The sequence below is a fragment of the Protomyctophum bolini genome, assembly GCF_963924005.1.
Source record: "Protomyctophum bolini genome assembly, chromosome: 19".
NCBI classification, from domain to species: domain Eukaryota; kingdom Metazoa; phylum Chordata; class Actinopteri; order Myctophiformes; family Myctophidae; genus Protomyctophum; species Protomyctophum bolini.
The window spans coordinates 14615930-14625560 of NC_137880.1; positions in this window are offsets into that span (position 1 = coordinate 14615930).

Sequence of the window (9631 nt, forward strand, 5' to 3'; positions counted from 1 at the left end):
TTTAGGAGTTGACACAGGACTACCAACACAGTAACAGCTGGAGAGTTAAGTTCTTTAGACACAGTGGGTTCGTGGTGAAAAACAAAACAAAAAAGATCTATTCTATGTTGCTGCTTGCTTGAATTCCTGCAGTTGATGACGTCTCATTTATACAGTTTGATGCCATAAAAATATAAGAAGGCGATTAAACAATATATTTGTCTTCTGTGTTTCAACAGTTTAAAACTGTGTAACAATAACATATAACAACTAGAAAAGTCGCAGTTTGCCTGCGTTCTGCCTGTGGTGTTTTTAGCGGATAGGTCCGGAGATCATGTGTACCATTTTTTGTGAGATTCGGTCAAAATCTGTAAGTTTAGATATTCATTTTAGTAATTATTATGAAACTCCCCTCCATGTTTTGTAACTATAGCACTTACGTTCTCCGAGGAACCACATTTTTGCATTTTCCCATTCATGTCAATGGGGAAAATTAATGCACAAATAAATTAATATCAATGAAACTATACAACATTTCTCTTGGCAATGAGCAAGCACACGATTCCCAATGAAGCCGGTCGATTTGACACAAGTGCGTACAGTCAAAACTGGGGAGGTAGTGCGGCAACGTTTAGGGTTACTCCAGTGTAACCCTTAGTGTTACAAGTCTGGTTGCAACCACACTAATAAAGTGTTACAATTACAATGGTCTGGTTGACTAAATATGACATTTTGGGGCAATACAGTATATATAACGCTCCCGGTCTGTAAGGTTTTTACTCTTTCATTTAATTTTTTTAATATTTATCACATAGGCCTACCCATGTTTTACTTGTCATAGGGGAACGTGACAAAAGGCCAGGGGGTAATGAGCCGTTATCAGCCCCAGTCCTACAGATTCGGTAGCAGGTCAACATTCAGCGCAAGCCACAAAGTGCTGAACTGTCACCGCAAGTGACCTCGCAGTGGAAAACACAAAGATTGTCCGCCAAACATGGCGGCTGAGGATGTCGAGGTGGAATTCACAGCTGAGGAGACAATGGTGTTTATATGGACTCAAAGCAACCAAAACACGGAGTAGAGAACAAGCTGGCCAGTGAGCTGCACAGTGCACACACCACCACCTGCCAACTCCCAACACTGTGAGGAAATCCCAGGGGACGTACCATTCCTTTCACCCATGCAGCAGTTACTCCTTGACAGTAGATTCCTATAGAGCCTACTGTATGCTCATCATACCTGCGGGAAGGCAGGCTACTCAGTGACAAAAAACTACTTTTTGGCCTTGACAGCCCCATACATCCAAACAGAAAAGTCCTATGTGATTGTATTAAACAACGTTGAACTCACCACCATTGCAGGTGTACGGACTTTTTTGTTTCATAAACATCCACCATAGACATGTTATGCCCTCGTTTTCAGTGACGCAAAGTCCTGCTGCTGCCTCCTGCATTATGTGCCATTTAGAAACAGGTGGTACGCAGGAACCGTTGAGTGATCCAATGAGCATTTCAAACTACAGTATAACTGTATGCTGCTCAATGATGTGCCACTCTGTCTAGATGGGGGGGGGGGGGGATTTACTTCCATTACATATATTTCTTTAAAGGAAAATATATGAAAAAATATAAAATACTGTTCCTGAAGAAACACAGTAGGCTCTTCCTATTGACCCACATGACATCACAGCCCAGCAGGCAAATGAATAAAGATGTACACGGCAATAGTGGGATCGCTAGTCGAGCCCACAATAATAATAAAGAATAGTGGTGGTGGGACCTACACTTTTGTCGCTTACTGGCAGTGTGCACAAAATATCTGCCTGGCAGACTGAGCCCTCTTAAAGATGGCTAGACTCCTGGGGAGAAGATCACCACTTAACATCTCTCAGATGGCCATGACTTACTAAGCTGTTGTATGTAGCTAGCCTATAGGTATGTTTATGTACAAACCTTTGGAAACGATACACAGACTGTCTGAACCCGGAGGAACTTCAGGACTTATAAAGACAAGCGCACTCGGAATGCGACAGTAAAGCTCCGCAGCGGAGAGACTCTGTGTGAATGTGTTTGGATTTGATGTCATCCTAGTGCATTAGATAGAAGGCATAAACACGCCGAGTGGACATTTACTGAGAGCAGTTAACCTACTTGTGCTCAAAGCAAACAGCAAGTTGAGTCCCGCACACATCATCATAAAACAAATAGCTATAAAAAGCTGTGAGAGTGCATGGTACAGTAAAAAAAAAACGTGTTAAATACTGTATCCATTTGTAACAGTGTGTACAAATGTAACCAAATTAAGGAATGATGATTATTTTTGTCCTGTCCACTCAGCATTGCTTGTGGAAATTCATAGGAGTTTATTTTTCTTTTCTTTTGGAAATTATTTTGTAAAATCTTTTAAAATGTTTTGAAATATTAAAAACGAAATGTAGGAAACAAAAAAATAAAGGGTAACCCATAGAGGTTTTTCCGAGGTCCTAAAACACTGTTATTTATTTCTTTCACACAGTGTAACGCTGACGGTCGGGGGCAGCAGGATCACAACTCATGATGAAGGGAGCAGCTGAGAGAAGATGGACACACCTCCAGGAATGTTTAAACACAGATAGCCACATTCATCATATCAAAACCTTTTCCCTACGTTTTATTTGGCCCCTCTGGTATCCCTCACCTCTCCGCCAACATGACAGTAATTACAAGCATCAAGGTGCTCGTCTCCGAGGCGTCCAGGACAGAGGCGCTGCTTCCCCTCAGTCGTTCCGGCACTTCGTTGCTGTCGGGCAGAATCCTTGTATAACTGTTTTTTTGTATTTTTTCATAAATGAATGCCCTACTTGACCATACTACATCACCACAAGAAGGAACCAAAATAGAAGATCTGCAAGCTCGAGACGTGGCACAAAGTGACGCATTTTTAGCTTGTCGATCTGCTATGCTTTGCTATTTTTGTAAATTAATCCCGAAAGTAACAGTTTTTGGACGTATGAGGTTTCCACCAGACAGAGAGGACATCTGACATCAGTGGTCCTGTGCGTGCATGCTGTTACTATAGCCTACTTGTGAGGACCACACATACCCACAAGTATAGTACAATTTGACATTATGGAAATTAGACATGCAGGGATTAAATGTGATTTGGGGAGTGAGTTTTACAATTAGGAAAATATTCATGTTTGGTTTAGCGTTAGGATTAGGCATTTAGAAGTTAGGTTTGCGGTGAGAGCTTTCCCAAGTTTATACTTAGTTGTGTGGCAATGCCACACCCATGCGTTGTGAACTTGTAGTTCTGCACTCTTTTTTTGGCTAGTTCAACCATTTTCAATGCTGTCCAAAAATCTTGATGTCCTCAGAAGTATAGTAATACACACACATGTGTGCGTGCAGGAGTAGATGCGTGCGTGTGTGTGTGTGTGTGTGTGTGTGTGTGTGTGTGTGTGTGTGTGTGTGTGTGTGTGTGTGTGTGTGTTTAACCGGGGGTCTGAAGTATGTAATGGCGATAATTGCAGACAGGTCAGATTTATTCGGAGAGTTGTCGCCCTGGCCCCGATCCATACATCAACTTAACTGTTACTCTGAGAATAATCTTATAAACAAGATAAAGTATTACCCGGAGAGGAGGGGAGCGGAGTCTGCTGCTCCAGCGTGAGAGTTGTCTTTCCTCATGTAAAAGCTGCTGAAATGGTCTGAGGAGCGAGTCCTCCCCTATCTGAAATAGTGGTGCTATACGCTCTAAATAAAGTGCGTGATTTAACGCCTCTGCACATTCTTGGCTTTGTCGCTACAGGATAAAGCCGTAGCAGGTTTATGTCGAGTCGTACAGCCACGTAAATCAGACGGAGCAACTCGTCCAGTTAATGGGGGTTCCTTTTTAACAATTACGTTTTAACGTCTATTTATCCAGGGAAGGTTATAGCTGAGCAAACTTGCTCTAATTTTTTCAGCTAAAGCTGCCTCCTATTCACACCTGATGACTGATGACAAATAGCAACGGTTCGTTATTCCAATTTACAATAATTTTACTTCTACTTCTACATTGATCACTTCAGTCCTATATAGGCCTATACATTTCGGGACATTTAAAAATAGCCGATCTACAAGCATAGCGACGCATTGTGAGGTAGTAGAACTACTATTTTCAAAACATTTGTATACATTTGAAAACTTGAAATGAGAAATTCGAGTACTTTTCTTTTGGTATACTTTAAGTATGATGCCAATACTATTGTACTTTTACTAAAGTACATTTTGAATTCTGGACTTTTACTTGTATCAGAGTATTTCTACAGTGCAGTATTGATACTTTTACTTAAGTAAAACCTTTGAGTACTTTTTCCAGCACTGCTTATTCCACTGAACCAGTTGGGGGTTCAGCACTTAACACATTTTGTACATAATACGTCCTGAAACGTCATAAGGATTGGAACCGAGAGGTGCCTTAGACGTCTGTGGACGTCCTAGCGACGTCCAAACGACGCGGGGCGAGATAATAATATTCAGAATAATTACTTTTTTTTTTTTTGGCATTTCGCTTTTCGCTTGCCGTATGCTAACGCTCTGTGAAACTATTAGCTTGTCATTGACTCCCATGTTAGCGCGGCGGAAAGAATGACTCGTATCTCCTCATCCAGGGCGCTCTCCGTGGTGATGAATGGATCGATATGCTGGCGCTGCGTTTCTGCTCCTCATCCGTCTCTCCCGCAAAATATCTCTTTTTGTAGCATATATAAATATATTAAGATGATCGGAGATTGTGATGGCACTTTGTCAGTCAACTTTTTTAAGAAAGTATTTCCGGTTCATGGCTTTCAAAATGGAAGCGATCACTACTCTGGCGATTACTCCGGCGCAAGCAGCGCCTTTATTTTGATGCAGTTCCGGTACTAAATGTGTTAAAGGCGAGATGAAACTCTATGCAGAGTTTGTTTTCCAGTTCAGGTCAAAAACTACAGCAGGTAAAACATGGCTGGCAGACTGCAGTGCATACGGTGTAAGTGACTAAGTGTCACACTCTCACACACCTCAGCATCCCATTTGCTGATATACAATAATCAGAAACCCAACAGGGCATTCCCAGGCCCTGGAGGCTCAGTGTGAGGGTCATCCATGGTGGGGGGTCTCTCTGTGGCCACTTCTCTTCTATATGCTGGCAAGGAGCCAATAGGGAGATATTTGGTCCCAATGGAGGACTATTTGCACCAGCTGCACCCAATATGGACCACATCAGAGAGTTTGGCCAGCATGACCCGGTCCATTTGCTACAGATGGACTTCTGAGAGACCGCTTTCTGCAAGGTCAGAATGCCGCTACTCTCCCGGCGTTCTATTCCTCCAGTCAACGGCAGTAATGGTACAGCTACAGGCGGAATGCTGTCACCGGTTAGCCTGTCACCCAATGCAGCGAAGCTGAAGGGAGATACATCCATGATGGCCCCTGCCCCTTCTCACTGGCCTCAGCTAGCCGGAGGAACCTCTCTAAGGCAGTACAACTTTGAATATTCCAGTTGGAGCCTGTAGTTTAACCACATGAAGCCTAAAGCATCCCTTATTCCCGGGCATGTCATAATTGCCGAACATTCAGCAAAAATAAATGCCGATCTACAACTTCACAACACATCGCATTGTGACACGCATTTTTTGTGACATTGTTACAGTCTTACGCGTCTGTAAAGGCAGTCTGTGGGATACTCAAAAGACAATTCATAACCAATGAATAATGAGGCGGTGGTACAGGGTCTGTTGTGCCCGCCCTTCCAATGCCAACGCAAGATGGATGGCCATCGGGAACCATCGTTCGTTTCAGTGACTCAAGTCATTTAGTTCCTGTTCACTAAAAAGATGTTACAATAATTTGCTCTGCACCGTTCACCCTCCTCACGTTTGCCACCGACTGACTGAACCTCACGTCAAAAGACTTTCCACAGAGAAAGCTGAACAGCTCGACGAACAATATCACTTGAGGAAGTGAATGAGATCGTTCCCATTCACACAAAAAGAAACGAATCACTTTGAATGAATTGCTTGCGAACGTCACAGCACTATAGATAGAGCAACACACTCTTCTAGTGCTGTGTAGCATGCCGCGTGATGAATGCTGACATGTTGGTACAGGAACCAGGGTATATAAAACTTGATGTGATGACATGGAGGGATAACTGTATCTGCACACAATCATATTTCCACTTCAACGGCGGCTGTTTTGGGTCTGCGCCCCGATGCAGGCCAGAGGGGCTTTGGCAGCACAGCCAATCCGCCTCTACAACGTTCCACCGCTGCTCCAAAAAAAAGGGCTCCGATTTCATGGTTGTTTGACAATGTTGTCACCCTTTTCCCTCTTAAATATGAAATACTAAAACACCTGAATTAAAAAAATAATAATAATAATAATAGTGCTTTAACGGCCGTTAAAAGAAGAGACAAATTATTTTTCTGCGTAAAACGGCGTGATTGATTTGCAGCGGTCGTTGCGTAGGCGCTCTATTGGGTTTCAAGGCGTTAGGGCCCGTAATGATGTCATGTCTTTCCACTTGTGAATGTGTTCCGAGTGATTTAACAATTACACCAGCACATATTAATTCAAAGGGATATGGCGCTGCTAAATCAAGTGTGAACTCTTTAAAATGATCCAATAAAACACACAAACGGGGTCTGGGCGGGTGTAGCAGAGTGAGGAGTCAGTCCCCTCTGCAGAGAGCAATGTGCATAACATCAACAAATGTTATGCTGCAGGGAAACGAAGATGGTGACCCTTGGTCTCTCTGTGCACCCACCACCAAGCCCCCCCACCCCGTCATCCATCAGATTATAGGTCCCACTAAAAGCAAGAGGCTTTACAGCCGACCGGCACCCCCCCCCCCACAAAGATATCCCACTGCAGTGGAACCCCAAATTGACACATGGCATAGGGCATAGGCCACAGACCCTCATTTAAAGGGATTTTGTGTAGAAGGATGTTGTGAGCTTTATTACTATATATTTTAGAATAGCCAAAATAAAAAGTTAGGGGCTCAAGTGTTTAAACCATGGGTTTTCAACAGGTGGTCCGTGGACCACTGGTGGTCCGTGAAGGTGTTGCATGTGGTCCCTGACCATGCATTTAGTAATGTAGGAAAGTGAAGATTCATATTTGAATTTATTGTATTGACCACAAGTTGAGAAACAATGCAGGAAATGATCTGGTGACAAATTATGTCGATGTCGTCAGTTACTGGGAAGTCTGATGTCAAGAAGTTCCACAGAAAAGTGAGGTATAGAATCTCAAGGGAAACCATACCGGTTTGCCTGGTTGAGTCACCATTATAAAGAAATGTGCCCATAATCAACTGCAAGTGTCTGCTTACTCATAGAGTAAGTTACAATGAACAGCAACATGAGTTTAATATGGAAGGTTAATTTCTTTCCCCCACACCCCTCCCAACACAACAATGATGGTCCCCAGGTTAATTCTCAGTCAGGGTGGTGGTCCCTGGTTCATAATCAGTTGAAAACCCCTGGTTTAAACTGTTCATAATTTTGCCGGGGATCCCCTGGAAACCCCCATTCAAGGACCCCCCGGGGGTCCCCCGGTCGGACCACACTGAGAAGCGCTGCCCTACTAAGTGTGCATGAGGTATGGTATTTGTCAGGGGCCCATTGTCTGTTCCCTGCTATCGCAGGATGTGGAGTCGGGGGGGGGGGTTATGGGGGGAAAGTGGAGCGCTAAAGCATGATTTACTTGACCTCGCAGCATTTGGGACTCACGGCCAGAGCCTCAATAATTCCCGGGTCATTTCGTTTGGACGTAAATTGGTAAAGAATCGGAACGTGTGGACGACTTCCAGACATACACAAAGACTTATATGAAATCTCTGGTCCACCCCAGCACCCCATAACACCCCCTCCACCCACCCAAACGTCCACCCACCGACGCCAGCCGTACCCACTACAAAACCCGGAGAGCATTTCCAAATCGCTAGCGCGTAAATCAAAACGCGCCTCGGTGGAGTCGCCTCATCTCCCGATCGGAGGGGAGGAGACCGCTGGAACGTTTTTTGCGCTTATTAGGCAGCAGAATATGGCGTTTGTTTTATGCGATTATCAACTGTGAATGATTTTTCACTCCCATCCATTCTGGAGCCTGGGGCCTGTCTTTTGTTTGGGAAAAGGGTCTGGAGTGAACGTCAGGGGCTGAGAGGGAAGTCTAATAAATTACACTAATGCACACATTTAAAGGGGCTCATATTCCCCCTGGCCTGTTATCAAGACTACTCCACTGAGAATGTAAACTACCTCTTTCGCTCCCCCTCCCCGGTCCCAATATTTAATGTTATCTTCTTTTAAAACAACTCTGGTGTTTATGTTATCACAAATAAAGGGCAGATTACTTCAACTTTTTCTCACTATTTCATATTGGCTGCAGATTAGCCACGCAAATAGCTGTCTAATGGTGCTGCCGGCCTCATTAATTCAAGAAGATAGACCCGGGATTGTCTAAACATTGGGAAAGTCGGCGCTGCTGGTGAATCACACCTCGGGTTTATGGAGAGCGACAGTGTGTTGGGCGTGGGGGGGGTTTACGTACAGGCCCCACACAAGGAAAGTTGTGAAAACGGAAAACAAGAGTAATCCTGCTGATAAAAGGGGGGATTGTTTCAGCGTTTATTTGGATACGCAGTCAGAGGTGGAAAGTAACCAAGTACTGTAATCAAGTATAATTTCAGCTATGACATGTTTCCTTTTTTCTATACTTTATATACTTCTACTCTCCTACATCAAATATAGAGGCAAATATTGTACTTTTATTTGACAGCTCTAGTTACTAGTAGCATTTAAGATCCAAAAACATGCATTAACCCCTTAAGTCCCATTTTATATACTTCATAAATCAAAAAATTGTAAAATCTATTTACATTTTTGGTTCTTTAAAAAGAAAATTGCTTTGGTACTACAAGTATATTTGACGCCTGCTTTGGATACAGCTCGGCCTTTTACAGTTTAGAGTATTTTTACATTAGTGGTATGTTTATACTTTTACTTACTTCCACCACTGTGCTGCTGATAAAAGGGGGATTGTTCCGGAGGTTTATTTGGACTTGCGGTGCCTGGCTGAGGTTGGACTCTAATGAGACAGCGGGCCGAAAAACCTCCTATCTCCATTGTTCAACTTTTTCTTAAATTGATGCCATACTTCATCATACAAGTGCTATTTTCAAAATATATTTTAATTTGAAAACTTGAAATGGGATATTCTGCATGATTACTCTCACTTTTGATACTTTAAGTCAATATTAATTAACACTTTGTACTTTTTACTCAAGTAAATTTTGAATTCCGGACTGAGTACTTTCTCCGCCACTGCTCTAATGAGACAGCGGGCGGGATTCATGGCCCTCGGATCGGGGTTATCACCGTCCGCCGTGCTCCACCACTTTTAATCAGGCTCCTCGCTGGTCACTCCCTATCAGCAGCAGTCCATCTCTGAGGCCCCTCGCCATCCATCACGGCGTGCAGACAGGCCCCGCAGAGCATGGCTGTGGAGTGCATTAGTAAATTATTGCCCTGGCGGTTTATCCGCCTTGTCCATCATGCTGTGTGCGTGTGTGCACGTGCGCGCGCGTCTACTTGTCCGGAATTACTATACTTTTGAGGGCCAATTGTCCCCCCCGCAAGTTT